A 19,576-nucleotide genomic window follows, 5' to 3' on the forward strand; every position below is an offset into this window, starting at 1 on the left:
TATCTCACATCATTACGAGTGAGTTCAGTACAATAAACTATTTTGAGAGAAAGAACAAAATCACATTCACATGACTTTTATTGTAGTGTATTTTATAATTGTTCTATTTTTATTATTGTTGTTAGTCTCTTACTGTGCCTAATTTATAAATTAAACTTTATCATACGTCTGTATTCACAGGACAAAAGAAACACGTAGTATCTATAGAGGTTGCTACTATTCATGATTTTAGGCATCTACTGGGGGTCTTGGAAATCTTTCCTTCATGGAAAGGGGGCAGTTTCCCCTTAACAGCTTAAAAGCGTCGCCCAATCATTTTAAGAGGCAGAGTCTTCACAGATGATCAAATTCAAGACATGAAGAGAAATCTCACAGAGGAAGACATAGACATGGCCAACATGCACATGAGAAGATGCTCTGCATCACTGGCCATCAGGGAAATACAAATCAAAACCACGATGAGATCCCACCTCACACCAGTGAGAATGGGGCAAATTAACAAGGCAGGAAACCACAAATGTTGGAGAGGATGCGGAGAAAAGGGAACCCTCTTACACTGTTGGTGGGCATGTGAACTGGTGCAGCCACTCTGGAAACTGTGTGGAGGTTCCTCAAAGAGTTAAAAATAGACCTGCCCTACGACCCAGCAATTGCACTGCTGGGGATTTACCCCAAAGATACAGATGCAGTGGAACGCCGGGACACCTGCACCCCGATGTTCACAGCAGCAATGTCCACAATAGCCAAACTGTGGAAGGAGCCTCGGTGTCCATCGAAAGATGATGGATAGAGAAGCTGTGGTCTGGTATACAGTGGGATATTCCTCAGCCATTAGAAATGACGAATACCCACCATTTGCTTCAACGTGGATGGACCTGGAGGGTATTATGCTGAGTGAAGTAAGTCAATCGGAGAAGGACAAACATTATATGTTCTCATTCATTTGGGGAATATAAATAGTAGTGAAAGGGAATATAAGGGCAGGGAGAAGAAATGTGTGGGAAATATCAGAAAGGGAGACAGAACGTAAAGACTCCTAACTCTGGGAAACGAACTAGGGGTGATGGAAGGGGAGGAGGGCGGGGGGTGGGGGTGACTGGGTGACGGGCACTGAGGGGGGCACTTGACGGGATGAACACTGGGTGTTATTCTGTATGTTGACAAATTGAACACCAATAAAAAATAAATTTATTTTAAAAATTTAGAAATTCACATGTAACATTAAAAATTTTTTTAAAAATCAAGTTTAAAGGTAGAGTTGAATTATGTAATATTAATGTAAGATGATATATGATGCTTTTTCTCCTTCCCAGCAATGGTTCCTCATAGATACTACTGTCTAGAAGCAATGTTTGCTCTGGTTCTGATGATTTGTCTTTCATATTGGTACCAATAAAAAGCTACCAAGACCAAAAAGAGAATTGAGCCCTCTACCTGGCTGTATCATCTTTGCAAAATTACTTATCTTGAGATCTTTTCCATAACTGGGACCCTCCCTGAGGTCCCTGGCCATGCACGAGTCTGAGACTCCTTGTCTTTACAATGGCCAGACTGGTATTGAGGCGCTGTGGCCAGAAAGTCACAAGATATAGGGGACGGACAGAGGTCTGGGAAGTCTGGTGCTGGTCCTGGCTCTATGAGTAGGCCTGTGGGGCCATGAGTGAAGGATTTAACTTGCAAGGACCTCACATTCCTCATCTGTGAATTGAGCAATGACGACGATGTTACAGGAGTGTTTTGGGAAGGGATTGATATCTTCTAATCACTGATCCATGTCGGGGGTACATATAGGAGCTTGCCTTCCTTCTTCCTCCTTCCCTTTTTATCTTCTCAATGTCTTAGTTGCTCCCCTCCTCCCCTTCCTCCCTTTTCCTTCCCTGCCAACTGCCAGCCATCTTCAGAGTATCAGCTTCCCCTTCCATAACATCTCAAAAGACCCTTTACTTCCTATGGTGGAGCACTTATCAGGGGGTAATGTGACTGCTTGTTTAACTGCCTGGCTATGCAAGTTCTATTAGGACAAGACTTCTACTTCGGTTGCTGGATTGTCTATCACAGCCCCCCAGCATGGTGCCTGATGCTAGCAGATAATCAGCTGCTATCTTTGCCCTGGTCTGTGAGGGACACTGGAGAAAAATAGGTGAATAAGACCCCAAAACCAGTCTTCAAGAGCTCACATTTTTCTGACTACAGACAGCATCACTAAGTGATTCTTTAGTCAATCATTGACTCATTCCACAGTCATTTCATGAGTATCTACCACGTGCCTGGTGTCACCTGAGGACTCAGAGGTGGACAATACAGATGCCCTCTTGTCTCTCAGGGATTCATATCCTAGTGAGTGGGGACTGACTGTGAGCAAAGACACGAACAAGATGGCCCCAGACAATTGCTTTGAAAATGACTTAATAGAATGAGAGATCGACAATGGTGGTGTGTAGAGGTTATTTTAGATCATGTGTCCCAGGAAAGCCTCTCTGAGGAGGTGGTGATGTTCTCACCTGAGAACCAATGACAAGGGCAGCACAGAATGCTATAAGGGAAGTCCATTCCCTGCAGGGGGGGATCCATGTACAAGAGTCTCAAGTTCGGTGGAAGCTTGGATTGGTTGAGGTAAAAGGAAGGAGGCCTGTGTGTCTGGGTGTGGCTGGGAGGGGTGGGGTCAAACAGGCCAGCAAAGACCTTGCAATGTAGAGCCCCTGGATGTATCTATCCCCTGGTTGCATTCTCGGCGCTCAACGAAACACTGTGGATAGGCTCCACAAGCAGCCAGCCCAATGCTTTAAACTCAGGGAGGACTAGAGAAAACCTTAAAATGCATGAGACCTCTGCAAAACACAACAAGAAGGAAACAAATACACACATGTAGTTCAAAGAGCAGGAAGAAAAGAAAACCCTAAAAATACACAGGAGATTCCATTTCCGTAAATGAATTGTTTTAACAAAAGAAATGTTTGCGAATGCCTGCTTTCCATACTCCGTGGGATATCTCTTCCGTGAAATGAAGGCACGTGACAGTGAAGGGGGTGGGGGTGGGGGGAGAGGAAGAAAGTCAGCTCCTGGCTTAACTCTGGGAGCAAATGTCCTGTACTGTTCACTCCTGGAAAACAATGGAAGGACGCAGATGAGAAGGGACTGAAATTCCACATCCCACAATTTTATAGGAGAAATAGTTGCCATCGGAAGATTTTCTTAGGCAACGAATCTAGAGAGGGAAGGAAACACAGTTTCGTCTGCTGTTTTGTTTATAAACAGGTCTCTGTCTTAAAGTGTGTGTGTGTGTGTGTGTGTGTGTGTGTGTTAATTAATTTGTGTACTGTTTTCCAGAAGGGGAAAATGCTGGTGCTGACACCTTGCTCCTTCATTCCTTTCCCAGAACTCCCACATTTTTTACTGATGGTGTCATTAGGGAATGCCAGGGAAAAAGCTTAGTGCTTTCTGCGAAAATTGTTTCACTAAGGAGAAGCAAGACAGCTAAGTGATAAGATAATTTAAATGGCAGCAGGAAAGACGCTAAAGCGGCTGAGGGTATAAATGACAGAAAGAACAGAAATGAGAGGTTTGGAAGATGTGGTATGGGCATCTGCTCAGGAGACCGTGGGAAAGGACATGCAGAGCGTGGCCCTCGTTTGCATTTTTCTATCAGAACAGGAACTTCTTGTGGTTGGAAATAGAGAAGACAGCCATTGAAAAATAATCTTTCAAATAAAAAGGAATGCAAAAGGACTTTTTAGAGGGAAGGGGAAAAAGACAAAGCATTTACTGGGTCCCTAGCCTGGGCCAGTTACTGTGACGAGGACTTTGTGATTTTATTTATTCTTCACTCAACCCAATAAGCATCACTATTTGCTGTTAATAAAGGAAGAAACTGGAAGCTCCCAAAGTACAAGACGGTCATTTGAATATCATCTTGCTGCGTGCAGCAAACCCTTGAGCTAGGTTTCTTTGGCTCTAATTTCCAGGCCATGTCTGTGCGCTATTGCAATTCTTCCTTAAATGCAATAATGTAGGGAGCTCAAGCTAGGGAGTTGTAATCATGAGAAACCATTACCATAAAAGATAGTTACCTTTTTTTCAGATTTTCTTTATTTATTCATGAGAGACACAGAGAGAGAGGCAGAGAGACACAGGCAGAGGGAGAAGCAGGACCCCGTGAGGAGCCCGATGTGGGACTCGATCCCAGGACCCCGGGGTCACGCCCTGAGCTGAAGGCAGACGCTTAACCACTGAGCCCCCCGGGTGCCTGATAGTTACCTTTTTAAAGAAAGGATTTAAGGGCGCATGTCTGGACTGTGCTGGCCGGAGCACTGTCTAGTTACTTTGCTGCGTGTCACCCCTTAGCCCATTTGTTCTCAGAGCCGCATGTGGCTCTTCGTTTGCCCTCGGTTGCCTCAAGGAGTGAGGAAGTGCTGATCTGGCTGCTGAGGCCGTCATGTCAGCCGGCTTCTCATTGGGTTTGAGGCCCTGAGAGAAGATTGCAGAGAGGAAGGGCGAAGCCACTTCTCCCTCACTCTCTCGTCTCAGGTGTCCTCCTGAGCCCCAGCTGCAGTTCTTCTGTGGTCCAGGTCCTGCCACGCGGGCCCACCTTGCTCTACCTTTCCCCAGGGGACCCCTCTCCCCAGGTTCTGGAACCACCACCACCTTCCTCTGTCCTTCTGGCCCAGGAGAATAAGGGTTCTGGTTGCTAATGTTTTGGTGGCCGCATGGACCTCGATCTGACTCCTCGGCTTTGCCATCCTGAGTGTGACAAGCTCCATGCCCCATTCACATGTCCGGGGGGCTCTTGGTCCTGGGCAGGACTGACATCCACAACCGGCAAAAGTGAGAGAAGGCTGATGTTTGCTTGCTTAGGCTCTTGCACCCCTTCTCTTCTTCCTCATTCTCTGTAGTTCATGGGTCATTTCTCCTCAGCCTTATCTAATCTTTCTTCCCAGAAAAGATCTAAAACTTGGCCAAATAGAGGTTAACAAAAATGACTAACCATTTTTCTTAGAATGTTATCTCTAAACCAAATCTGCATTATATACAGATTATCACCTTAAATTTAAAGTGATGGGGCACAAAGGAAAAACATTGTGGCGTCAGTAAGTCATGGAAAATTCTGTTTAAATTAAATAGCATTTTATTTTTATCTGAAGAATCACATTAGGTTGGAAGCAACGGACTTAGAAGTAGGTCCATCTTTGATCCACGTTTTAAGCTAATCAAGGAAATGATGAATAATACTAATAATAAAAAGAAGGCAACATAAGGTAGCTGTACAAATTACATAACCATGATCGTTTATGGAAATGTGTTCTATGTGACACACTGTGCTCATGGAGTTATGTGCATTATTTCATTTAAATTGTTATAGTAATCTGGTGAGATAGGCACCATTTCTTATTTGAGATGAAGAAACTGAAGTTCAGAGAGGTTTCTTTTCCCGTCCACATCATTTTAGTTTTGCAAATACATGGATGAGCTATGAAGATAAAAAAAAAATCATTGGGCCGTGTGCTAGATCTGACTCAAAAAGGAGGTGATTTCTTCGGCCTCGGAATGCTTAGGGTTTTCTTTGTTTTGTTTTTATCCAGTATTTAAAAATTCAAAAAACAGAAGGTCTCGTAGACCTGCATCCTACAAGACCTACTGGCCATTGGAGAAACGTGGGCTCTCAGATTTATGACAGTTCTTGTGTTTCAGTCAGGTCCTCCTCGCATTTTTCTTTCACATCTGCTCTGTTAGCTAACGTTGGTGGCTTGGTCTTGTATGCATTTGGGGCACATGCTGAAATATTAATGCCTGGCATTAGTTCCCAGAAGACTGGGGTTCTAGCTCTACTTCTGTGAGCAGAGAAGAAGACGTAGTAACAAGGTTCCTAGTGTGAATATCATGGTTCACATTCCAGCTGTGCGATGTTCTGGTTGTGCGACCTTAGACAAATGGCTCAACTTTCCTATACCTTAATTTCCCTATTTATTGAGGGGGTATATCATGGGCACCTGGGTGGCTCAGTCGGTTGAGTGTCCAATGTTTGGTTTCCGCTCAGGTCGTGATCTCTAAGTGGTGTCGTCGAACCCCATGTTGGGCTCTGTGCTGAGTGTGGATGGAGTCTGCTTGACATTCTCTCTCCTTTTGCCTCTGCTCTTTCTCCTGCTTACATGCCCCTTCTCTCTCCAAATAAATAAATAAAATCTTTTTTAAAAAGGGGGGGTTATATCATAAGTACTTACCTGATAATATTGTTTCAAAGAGCAAGTAACAGTTCCTGGCTCCTCCTACATACATACATATATGTATATATAGGTAGATGGATATAAGATACAAACACACCTATTTATTTATTTATTTATTTATTTATTTATTTATTTATTTATTTAATGATAGTCACACACACAGAGAGAGAGAGAGAGAGAGAGAGAGGCAGAGACATAGGCAGAGGGAGAAGCAGGCTCCATGCACCGGGAGCCCGATGTGGGATTCGATCCCGGGTCTCCAGGATCACACCCCGGGCCAAAGGCAGGCGCTATATTGCTGCGCCACCTAGGGATCCCCCCATATTTTTAAATAACAAATTACCTGCAAGCCAGTGTGTATTAATGGAAAACCATTCAAGAAGAAGTCAGGTAAACTAGAGAAACAAAATGAGATTTTGAGATCTCTATGATAATATTGACATCAGCCGTGTTTTGGGGGATGCAGGGGCAAAACACAATAATATACAGAATTTTTCAACTGTGAAGTAAGTATATACATGCTCAATGGCATTTCAGTTTTAAATAATCAGACCAGTCAGTTCACATGATATGGAGAATCTATGTGTCTTCTATAATTATAGGCACTGATCGGAGCAATTAAAAGGTATAGATCATGCACCTTACTCTATAAAAGCTTATAATTCACCAGACTTCTAGTAATTCTATAAAGTTCTGTATATGCCATGTTCTTCCACAGGGAGGTAAAAATACCTTGTTAAAACACAATTCAGGGATCCCTGGGTGGCGCAGCGGTTTGGCGCCTGCCTTTGGCCCAGGGCGCGATCCTGGAGACCCAGGATCGAATCCCACATCGGGCTCCCGGTGCATGGAGCCTGCTTCTCCCTCTGCCTGTGTCTCTGCCTCTCTCTCTTTCTCTCTTTGTGACTATCATAAATAAAGAAAAATTAAAAAAAAAACCACAATTCAAATCCCATGATATTTCTTTCTAAGCCCTTCAGTTATTTTATTTTATTTAGAATATTATTCCACAATTTGCTTTTTACTTTGGAAATAAAAATTAAAGTATTTTTTATACTTTATACTTATATTTTATACTAATAAATTCTTAATGCTATTTTATATTTAGAATAAATATGGTGGCTGAAAAAATAAAATCCAAGCACTGCCAATTTTTCAAAGATCCATAGTTTAAAGCTACTGTCACCTTAATAAAAATTGTAGTCCCTTCTGGTCCAGTCTCTGCGTGGAGTAAAGTTTAAGCAATCCTAGTTTAAACACTTATTAGCAATTAAATAGAAATTCTAATCTTTATTTTAATCTCTCAAAGTGCATTAAAGGAGATACAATTCATAGCCTGCAGCAAACCTGTCCAAGTTTCCTTCTCTACTCTGCCACTAGCTTTATCTATTTATTTAATTATTTAATTCTTATTTTTTAAATTTAAAATTTTTTGAAATTTAAACTCAATTTAATTAACGTCTACTGAATTATTAGCTTCAGAGGTAGAAAGAATTCGATGATTCTTCATTTGCGTACAACACCCAGTGCTCATTACATCATGTGCCCTCCTTACTGGCCGGCACCCAGTTGCCCCATCTCCCACCCACCTCCTGTACAGCACCCCTCAGCTTGTTCCCTATAGTTCAGAGTCGGCCACTAAGTTTGTTTGTTTTTTTTATGTTTACATGCTTTATTTATTTATTTATTTATCTATTTATTTTTTAATTTTTTTTATTGGCGTTCAATTTGCCAACATATAGCATAACACCCAGTGCTCATCCCATCAAGTGCCCACCTCAGTGCCCGTCACCCAGTCACCCCCACTCCCCGCCCACCTCCCCTTCCACCACCCCTTGTTCATTTCCCAGAGTTAGGAGTCTCGCATGTTCTGTCTCCCTCTCTGATATTTCTCACTTCTTTTCTCTCCTTTCTCCTTTATTCCCTTTCACTATTTTTTATATTCCCCAAATGAATGAGACCATATAATGTTTGGACCACTAAGTTTAAACCTGAATTACTCATAAGCTTTCATCAAAGGGAATCACTGAAGTCCCAGCTTGTGAGGCGAGTCTTACTCATTCAGTCTTATGGCAAAACACCAAATTCTTTGTTATTTAGACCAAGTTAACTTCTCTGGCTCTGCACTGTCTTTTTTTCCTCCCTCAGTCCTTCCTCTATTTACTTGTGCTTTGGACTCTACCTTAAAAAGAAAAAAAAAAAGTTCAGCAGTCTTAGCAAAGAGCAAGTACAGGCTGCATGATACTCATTTTTCCATTGTAAACAGTGAGAAGGAGTGAATATAATCTCGGTTGCTTTCAATTGTTAAGCCTGTGGCTTTATTTTCAGAGCCAGGAGTGACAAAAACTCATATATATTGTTAATGAAAGCATCATGAACATAGTCATAGTTAGTACCACCACAAACATCAACATCTTCCTTTTCCTCATCATCAGCATCATTATTACTAACTTTTTAAAATTATTTATGATGTGCCAGCCAACCTACTAAGTCTTTTACAGGCATTACCTCATGTACATGGGATGATGAGTTCCCCAATAATCCAGAAACCAGTTCCTTCTTTTTCATATGGCTTCAACCTTATGGCCCAAGATGAGCTCACCAGCTTTGATGTCATGTCCACATTGCGTCCAACAGCAGAGGGATAGGAAAAGTAGAGGGCATAACCCTACTTGAAGGTATAACCTGGAAATTATGCATTTCTTTTTCTCACATTTAATTAGGTGAAATCCAGAGTTTTTATTACAAATGAAGAAGGAGAGAATGAGTATAACAGGCACCTGGCAGTCACTACTAAAGCGGTCTTATATTTTTTGTATCTTTCTCAGCATGTAGCACAGGCCTTGATATAAAGTTCACCCTCAAAAAATCTCATCAATAGAAACAATGAGCCCTGGGATATAAGAAAGCCATGAACAACTGTTGACTTCAGAAAGGTTTTATGAAGATGTGGATTTTTATTTTGTCGGGCTCTGAAGACTGAGATCTGGGTAGGTGGAGGGGCGTGTAGGCAATTCATGCAGGAATTTCTTATGAGGAAAGGCAGGCGCGGATGTAGGGGTGTTATATGTAAGGGCCTGGAAAGAGAAAACCCAACGAAATTCTTCCAATTGCTTGGAATAGGATAAGACACTGACATGACACTCTTCCTCACCAAAGTTTAGTCAGGCCTATCTGATCCTCTGCTCAGCTAGGCCATCAACTTCCAGTTTCTGTCTGTCTTTGCATTGGCCATTTGTGGTTCAAATCCTGCTAAATCCTGATTTATCAAGAACTCCCCACCCTCTGTACCCTCTCACTGTCCATATCCGATTGAATCCCCAATCTCCTGCCATCCTCCGGGTGATATCTGTTCATCTTGGCAGCCTTCGGCAAGAATCCCCTGAGATCTGTTTAACAAGAATTCCTTCCTACCCCTGATGTTTCCTCCTATTAATCTTCCATCCACCTACCGCTCCTCTCCCACCTGCTCCTTGGCTACAAATCCTCACTTGTGCTTGCTGTATTTGGATTTGCATCCAGTTCTATCCGGAGATCTCTTTTCCACCTCGTGCAAGAATTCCTCAATAAAATCTATTTTCATCACTTTAACTATCCAGCTCTGTATTTCTTTACAGTACTTGGGGATTGTCAAGCCTGGGAGAGTCTCTAAATCTAGACAACAGACAATGGCACTGTGACTTAACTCACTAGATGAAATAGTGACCTGTATACATTCTTAATTAAGGGAATGGTCTGACCCAAATCACCTCCTAGCACATATGTCCAGAACAGTGTGTAGGATGGATTGAAACAGTAGAAGATAGGGGTTAGCGAGGAGAGAAAACAGACTCTTCCCTGATATTCAAATTTGAGTAGATGAAAACCTGAATGAAGTGGGAGCAGAGAGACTAGCAAAGCATTTTAAAATGAAGAACTGATTGAATTTTAAACACTTTCAGATTAGATATTGCATTTGAAAAAGAGCGAGCCATTGAAGATCATATCAAATTGTCTAGTCTTGAAGGTTTGTCATTATCATGACAACGCTGATTTTAGGAAAGAAGACTCTGGAACAAAAATACAGATGCCTTTGGGAGACGATGATGGACTTTCTGAAACTGGGATGGGAATTGAATACATAGTTTTAGGTTTCTAAAATATAAGGGCAAATGTGAAGTATCAGAGGTCTTGAAATTTGACCTGCAGATGTGGAGACCAGGCTTATCGAAGAAGTATTAGTGGGAAGAGTTATGGCCCAACTGCACAATCCTCACTGTCTTTGTACAAGACACAAGTTTGATGAAGAGCTAGAAATCTCCTGGTGACATAGCGAGTACCCAGACTTATTGCCATCTGACCCCCAGCTGATGTTAATAGAGGCGCACTTCTATGTGAGGGCCTCCTACTGCAAGACAAATCACTTCACTTACTGAGGTAACGGGATTTACTTTTTTTCTCCTTTGTTTCCAAACTAGTTCTGGAACTCCTGACAGGGCTCCGTGATTATTCCTAGGCTCTTAGAACATGATCTTTTGCGGAGAATCTAAGGGTACTTCTATGTCAGCCACCCCTGGACTTAGATGCTAATTAGGATTCAATATTGCATTGCAGCGAGCCCGCCTGAATGCATCTTGTAGAAGCTATATTTTCTAATCTTTTGAGGTCCAAAGTTATAATGCCAGACTCCTCACTTAAGAGGCAGCCAGAGGAATCCTTTAAAAATTTAAATGTAATTTCTCTGCTCAAACATACCCAATGCTCCATTTATATTTTTCTCATGATAAAACGAGTTCTCACTGACTATAGGACCCTGAGTTATCTGGTCTCAGCTCCCTCTCTGACCTCATCTTCTATCTCTATCACTCCTCCCTCAGCCTCAAGGCCCCCAGGGTCTATTCCTTTGCATGAAATGTTTTTCCTCCAGATGCACCAATAGCTCCTCCCTCCTGCAGGCTGTCAAGTCTCAGCAAGTTCTTCCTTGAGGACTGCATGAAACATGGCAGCCTCACCACCCCCATCACTTCTTGTTCCCCTCAACTTGTATTGTTCATCTTTATTGGACTTAACTGCAAGCTGATGTGCTATGTCTTTGTTTATTTGCACATTGCCTCATTCCCTCCCCTCAGGAGAATATAAGCCTTATGAGGGCACATATTTGACTGGTAATGAGACAAGGAAAGTGAGGGAACCTCATGAAAGACTGCTTCTTTGCTAGGACTTACCCCCCCCCCCCCGACTTTACACATCCTTTATAGAACAGATGATGTATGTCCTCCTCATAAAAGTTAAGGAGTTAATATTTCTTTAGAGTCTTCCAGCACAATAGATAACATCTACAGAGTGACTGAGTGGGGGCATCATGGATGTTTTCCAAGACCACTGACTCATCAAGGTCCTTGGCTTCAGGGCATAAGTGATTACGGAGGACACCTAAACACTAGTCTTTGTTTTAACCAGTTCCTGGATGCCTGAGAAGACACATACACTGGACTACAGTCTTCAGTAAAACCCGAGCCCCCAAGAAAAGAGCAGACTCACTCTTCTTTCCGTTCTGAGTCTCCCAGACGCTGTCTGTATCTGCACTCTCTCTCTCTCTCTCTCTCTATCTTCAGTAACCTCTGCTCTTACTTCCACTCAGCTCTCATTCAATTTCTATCCTGTGCAAAGCCAAGAACCCTCTTGGCTTGTCCTATAGAATTCCCTCTGGGTCCTAGGACCCAGCCAGCCTGCATCACTAATGTAAACAGCATGAGCTGGATTCCAATGCAAAAAAACAGTAATATATAACAGATATCAGCAAATGTTTGCTAAATGAATAAATGTGAATGAACAGGTGTTAGGGTAAATTCCAGGTATTTGGCTAGACGGCAAATAGTCCAATTCTTTTGTTACAATAATCACTGCTTCAAGTTCAAGTTGACAAAATGAGCCCCCTCCTTACACCATCCGTCATGTCCCAACCAGAACTGGGAGCTTTCTCCTCTAATTCACTCTATCTAATTCCACCATGGCTTTCTCTGTGTGATTTATAGCTGTGTGGACTTGGGTTTGTTACTTACAAGGAGCCTAAATTCCCTCCTTTGAAGGGTAGAGAATACCATTTCTCTTAGGGTGTGTGGTAAGTGAAGATCAATGAGCTAGCCTCAGCATGGTGCATGGCATGGGCTCTGGGCAGTTCTTCAGTAGATGTTGCCTATAATTTTCAGTTTAGTTGCAGGTTCTCGAAGAGCAGCATCGTGAGTATGGACATGGGAGAAGGGCTGACCATCCCTTTCACAGAGTAGTGTGATAGCTGAGATTGACGTAGAAGACAAATTTCTGATTGTACACATGGAAATGGATCTTGGAATTTATTTATTTATTTATTTTTTTAGTGCTGATGATTGCATAGCCTCCATTAATTCAAGCAGTTGTGGGAATATTCCACATGCACAAGGACCAGAGATTTTATTTCAGTCTTGAAAATATTCTCGGCCTAGGCTCAGGTTATTGATGATTTGGGTTGCTCTCATCCAGCTGAGAGAAGGACGGTATGTTAGTTTTTGAGCTTAAAAAGATATGCCAGTGTAATCTTATCTGATTCCCAATTTTAGGCCTGCCAGAATTGAAACCCAACCTTAACTATAATCATCACCAAACATTACTTTTGAAGCCCTCCCATGGATATGGGGCTGTTTAGGATGCAATAATACACCATATGTCTCCTGAGTTAGTTAGAAAAATGAGTTAGAGAAGGTGGGGTGGGGATGGGGGGGGGTCTCCTGACTCAGGGACTAGGATATATTAAAACCAGAGAGGCAACAAAGGACCGCTTGAGGAAGCCTGAAGACATCCCACACAAAATCCAGAAGAGCTTTCTGCTCGTCACCCGATAGAACAATTAGGTCTTGGTGTCAAAGTCTTGCAGGATTCTTTTGTCTCAAAGATCTTTGTCGGGGAATCTCTGGATGGCTCAGCGGCTTGGTGCCTGCCTTCAGCCCAGGGTATGGTCCTGGAGTCCCGGGATCAAGTCCCACTTCAAGCTCCCTGCATGTAGCCTGCTTCTTTCTCTGCCTATGTCTCTGCCTCTCTTTCTCTCTCTGTGTCTCTCATGAATAAATCAATAAAATCTTTAAAAGAAAAAAATCTCTGTCTCTACAAGATATCCCACCACCAACACACAATCCCCATATCAGGTACTAGGTATAAAGGAAGACTTTGCTGACTCTTCAGTGGGAACAACTGGATCCAATCATCCTAGACTAGCAGCATGATATAAATTAACACCCAGGCTCTTAATCTTGGTCAAAAAGTCCCAGCCAAATTCCCCAGTTTGTCATAATTTGTCATCTTTGGTCTAAAGGTACCATGTTTTCTGAGTTCAGGCATATGGGAGGGAGGTATGTACTTCCTCTTACCCGTGGGATGGCTGATGGGAGTGACCTTAACCTAATAAGTGGATGTGGGAGAACTGAAAGATTCACAGGGTCCCCAAGTCAACCCGAGGAAACAGAATATGTTCCATAGCACTGACAAGGGTGTGGCCTTTTCGCAGTGCAGCCAACCCCTCCCTTTATAGCATCAAAAATCCGTTGCTGTGGATTCTTCTCTCCTGAACTTGCTACCACAGAAGTAGTAAATATTTCAATCTTCTCAGTGCACTGAAATGCGTCCCTAACAGCTAGCACAGGTTTTTGTAGGTGAGCACAAGGTTAACTTCACTCTCCCTGTAAACACTTTTACTTCATCATTTTTCAGTGTTAGGTAATAACAAGCTGGAAAAAAAAAAAAAAAAGCTTCTAACAAATTGTCTGGTGCAAGATTCAAGCTAATTAAATAAACATGGCTCCTGGTGTCTTGAAATTATGTTTAAATAGAAAATATTGATAAAGGAAAGCATATTGAGAAACCTAAGGCTTTCCCTTCACATTCATTTAAGCAAGACATTACGGAGCATTTAATTCGAGGCAGGCACCGTGCAGATGCGTGCGAGTAACCGACTACTTGGAAAAACAGATGTGCTCACGGGGAAGCAAAGAACAAAACAGAAGGTAACAAGCGCCATGTTGGGTTAATAAGCAAGGCAAAGGGGGAAAGCAGCAAAAGGAAAAATAGACTTTCACGGCATCCAGCCCTAGTTTTTGGTTCCATTCCTCATAATGTTAATTACTTATCCAATGTCTGGTTTTCTTTTAAAATATGAATTCCAGGAAGGCAGAGTCAGTGCATTTTTTTTCCTGGGGTATTACAGGCACCTAGTTTTAGGGACATAATTCATAAAGGAGCTTCAGCCAGGGTAACACAGACTCTGGAAACTGACCCAAAGATCCTATTTGATATATTTTTTTTTACGACGAGTCCTCAGGGAACCATGGGGCTGATGACCATCTCTTTCACCTGGTGAGCAGATAGGCCCAGAGCCAGAGTCTACATAGCACTTGGGAGAGGCCAAGAGGCCGTAACAAAATCTCATGGGAATGGCAAACGGAGCTTCTCAAAGCACCTGACGAAATTCCCACCCCGCTCAGGCAGGAGAGATTGCAGTGGGATATCTTCATGGGAATCGGTGGCCAGGGATGTTTGCCCTTCCTATAAAGCTTATCCCACTCAGTCCCCTGGTTTGTACAGCTGTGTCCGGGGCATCGAGTTGAATGCTTTACTGACAATAAAGGAACTTGCATTCTTTTCCTTTTCTTATTAATATTTTCCCGCAGGGTCAATCACTGCTTACTCGCACCAATCCAGACACTTAATTAAGTGTTCAATAAGCAGTTTTTGAATGCATGAATATTACATGGATACATTTTTCTGATTATAGAAGTCATTTATGGACATATTAAAAATTTAGAGAATGTGAAAATGCAAGGATGACTATTAAAACCTACTCCAACCTCTATCAGCACAGCCAAACTTGTCTAGCATTTAATTTCTGTAATTCCAGATACCCTTCTGCGTAGACATATGAATATGTATAAAATGCAAGGGGGGAAAAAAAAGCCCCAGGAACATATGGAAGACGTCCTCCCTCTTCAAAATATTTTAAGAAAGCTATGATATTTGAAAGGAAAGGCTGGGGCGTGGTGGGAGGTCATAGTTTGCTTTGCAGTCATCACATCTCTGACATTTATTTCCTAATTCTTCGATTCCTCAAAGGTTGAGAGCGATGTATTAAAGACTCTCACGAAGCAGCACCCAGCTTTGCCTGGTACTTCTAACGAGTTTCTGACATCCAGAGTAAAACCTGTTGATGATTGTCCACTCTGAGGTTTGATTGTGTGTTGAACGGTGTGACCACGCTCGCAAGTCTTTGCCATCAGTCCTGCGATCCCTCCTGCCTTTTTGTTGGACTTGGCGGAACACCGGTTCATTTTGTACTTTAATGTTCCTGTAAACTTCCATTGCATCTCAGGCAGTTCTTTCCTTTAGCATCTTAGTTTCCTCATCTGTCAAACGGGAGTGAAGGTAATACTGCCCGAGATGCTTCCCGTGAAGACGAAATGAATCGGGCAACCTGTGAAGTACTCAGGCCGGGCCTGGCGGTCCGCAGCCAGCTCTTACTACCTCGAATGTGGGACTTGTGTCTTTTGCATATTTTATCTCAGTCTGCGGATTCTTGCCCTTCAATAAATCATTTTCTCCCTGTTCCTTTATTATTAGAATTGATTCGGTTGGTTTCATGTCTTTATTTTATGCTTTAAAATAACCGTATTCCCTTCGTGTTCTTTCTCCAACACTACGGACCATATTTATTTGCATTTGTTTTGTAGAAATTTGGAAAAAAAAATACATCCCATTTTAAACTTTTGGTTTAAATGAGGGGTTATTTTTACGTATTTTAAAATATGTTTTCAGACTCTATTTCTATGATTATCAAAGCGTACAGACATTTTTTTTTCCCTCCGCCTTCTGTATGAAACAGAATTTAGCATTCTTTCCCACTTCTGCTTCTATCATCCAGTTATGTTAATGTAGTGTAAGGATTTGGATATCAGTTGTTGCTATTGATGATAACTTCTATCCTGTCTCTCAATAATGATTTTCCATGTCCCCTTCCTTTTATTAGCACTATTTACGATAGAGACCCAGTATCATCCCAGTTTCTACGCTGACATCTGTGTTATAAAATACCTTTCCCTGTTATTGAGCTCTTGATTTTGACTCACTTCAGTGTTTGCTGGAAAATGTCTCCAGCTCTTTTTCCCCTGGGTAGCCATGTGGGTGGTTTCTTTTTTCTGAGATTTCGCGTTATTTTAGAATTCCTTTCTTTTGGCTTTATACGCCAATGAAGACTTGCAGGGTATAAAAATTTATGGATCACAAACTTTTCTCTCATCACAGTTTTGTGAATGTTGCTTCGGTACATTCTAGTCTTTAATATTACAGGGCAGTCGGAGGCCAGCTCGATTTTGTCCCTTTTTACACACATTTCTGTTTCCCTCGTGCGTGTTCGGGCATCGGATTTTTCCCCTCTGTTGTTACAATTAAAATCTCCTCACACGAAGTGTCTAGATGTCTTGCTTTATGTCTTGCCTCAAACACTCTGATCTCCTTTCATCTACCATCTTAAGACATATTCCACTTGCTAAAAATTTCTCTTCGAACATACCAGGGCTTCTTCCTCAGTTCAGTTGTCCTGGCTCCCTCTGCGGGGCTCTTCGTGGGCCTTGGGGGCTTCTTCTTTTCCCGTCCTCACATCTGTTAACGTCTCTTCTGTGATCCCTTCCTCACAGGCTCCCTCCACCCCAACCCCACTGACTGAATTTTCCCATTTCCACTGTCACCACTAAGCCTTTCTAAGCAGATTTTCATTTTGCTATTTTAGTTTTCGAACTGTACTCTTCTCACTTTACTCCCTGATTATATCAGCGTGTTGTCTCCGAATCACTCACGCTCCCCTTTTACCCCATCCTGCTCATCCTGCTACCCTTCCATACGCCGTGATTTCTGCTCTTTTTCACAGAGGCCACGGCTGCTTGCTTCTCCCTGATGATGTTGTCGTAAGTTTTCGTTGTTGGGCCTGTACTTAATTCTCTCTGTTGTTAAGGGAATGCCACAGAAACTTTCTTCCGGGGTCCAGTTCCTCATCGCTTGCCTCTTCCTCTCCATCAGTGTGGTCCAAATGGAAGAGTTCATCTTCACATTTCCAGCTCCCTTCTGTGTGACCTTCAGCCATCCCTCTGGCTGCATCCTTTATGCTATACTGATTTCTGAAAGTCCATGTTTCTGATGAATTATCATCCTGCCTATACTCTCTGACAGAGGAAATGCCATCGTGCTTTTTATTTTATGCTTCTCTCACGAGGAGCTAAAACACCAAGCCAGCCTGCCTTCTCTCCTCAACTCAGAATTCTACTGAATCATCTGTTTTGTTACCCTACAGACCTCTATAAACAAGCGAGCTAAAAGCCAGTGAATGCATGAGCAATACAGTTCATTTTTACTTTCTTCCAGGTAAAAAGGACTACTCTGGTTTATAAAATACATCATAAACCAGTCTGCTATAGATTTTCTTAACTTGGGCCATCTGTCTTAAATTTTGTGAAAATGCTGCTCAGATTCTGAGAGTAGGTTGTCAGTCAAAATGGGTTTTGGGTATTTTTGTGAGTGTTTCTGTTTGTGTGCATTCAAATGTTCAGGTTATCTATAGGCTTTGCAGTGAGGAGTGGAAAGCCTGCGGTGGGGGCTGCCGGCCAAAGTCTATTTTTCAAGAGAATCATTTCTGTCGGAGATGGTGGTGGAGGTAGTTGGAGAGTGGGACAGTTTCATGGACATGGTGGTATTTTGATTTAAGGGACTTGAGTGATTTATAAAATTGAGAGTCTGAGAAGCAGGAAAGGCATTTCAGACCATACACGATTATCTGAATACTAGTTAAGAACATGAGAAAACAGGAAAGAGGAAAAATCCCAAGAGATAACTGGAGATATTTGAGGTTTTATAAATCTATGTAATCATAATCATATTGTAAGCTAGAACTCGCTAAAACAGGATTGGGTCTGAAGTGCTTAAACATGCAAAGATCATCTATTCTGAAGTGTGTGTGTGAAGACTAAATAAAGCAGTTTCAAGCTTATCTATATTCAGGATACTACAGAGCGATTTGTGGTCTGCCTACCCTTTTAAGTAAGGACAAATGCTCCTCTGTTTATGTGGTTTGGTCAACGGAATCTTTATAATTAGATGGATAAGCCATGCCCATATCAGCAATTTGAAGAAGCTCTGATGATTTTATTTGATAATTTGGCTTTTAAAAATGTAGCAGTTCTCTTTCAATTCGTAGCCTCCGCTTCTATTACACGGTTTTATTGATGAGCGTTTGCTTCTTGTCACTTGTAAATGGTTACTTTATTTAAAACTGTGCCTAATGCATTTTGGTAGGACCAAAATGTCCGCTCATTAAAACTGGTGACATTAAGTCATATTACTCTCATTGAAATGGTTGCTAAGAAAATCATCAGCTCAGGCAATACCAACTGTATTTCAATGGACAAATTAATCTTTTCTTGAAAGCCTCATCTAATCTCCCTTGTTCAACAGGAAGTTTTCTGCCTTGTAGGCATTTGTGATCTTTTGGCAGTAAAGAAGAAATATGATCTTTATAAGTAGAACTTTAAATGATTTTTTGAGAGTAGGAACGCATAAATGTTCTAAAAATAAGATTGACTCTACTTGAATGCAAGTTTCAAAGGGAATGGATTTATAAAGTATTTATTTCTGATAGAAATACCAGTTGGCAGAAAAAAGCACTCTCTTATAGCAGGCAGAGAATAGGATTGTAAGGAAACCATGGAAAAATCTTGATTTATTAAAAATAACGTTCGTATTTTTCTCAGACTTCTGACCTTGAACAAAAACCTGTGTATCCAGGTTTTCCTATCTATGAAGTGTGTTCATTCTTTCTACCTTATTTGGAAGGTCATTATGGAGATTAATGATGGCTTTTCAGGGATAAGTTCTGTGTAACTTCTTTTACCAGGAGAGCATGAATACGTTGCCCTTCGGTGAAGTTAGCGCGGACTGAAGTGGCTCCACCAGCTACGCTGTGAGCTGTCGCCTCTCACTACACAGGGAGGTTCAGTGGAAAGATCTTTGGGTGTGTCTGCCCTGTTTCCAGCAATTTCCTGAGGACGATCTCAAAAGGAGTCACTGTTTTTAATTACTCCACGCAATGCTGTCAGTCTGCGTTTATTGTTTTTCCCAGGCAGCCACAGCCAAAGAAACATATTTGAAGTTGTGTCTCAGTGTGCATGGGACATTTCCAGCTGTACCACACAAACTCAAGTGGCAGATGCTTGGATAGCCTGCAGCAACCTCTCCCCAGAAATCTCATCATTTCCCTGACGTGAGCACCAGCACCAGCCCAATAGACCAACTGTATTTTAGAATATGAGGCCCAG

This window comes from Canis lupus, chromosome 2 (genome assembly GCF_048164855.1).
Source record: "Canis lupus baileyi chromosome 2, mCanLup2.hap1, whole genome shotgun sequence".
In the NCBI taxonomy this organism is placed as follows: Eukaryota; Metazoa; Chordata; class Mammalia; order Carnivora; family Canidae; genus Canis; species Canis lupus.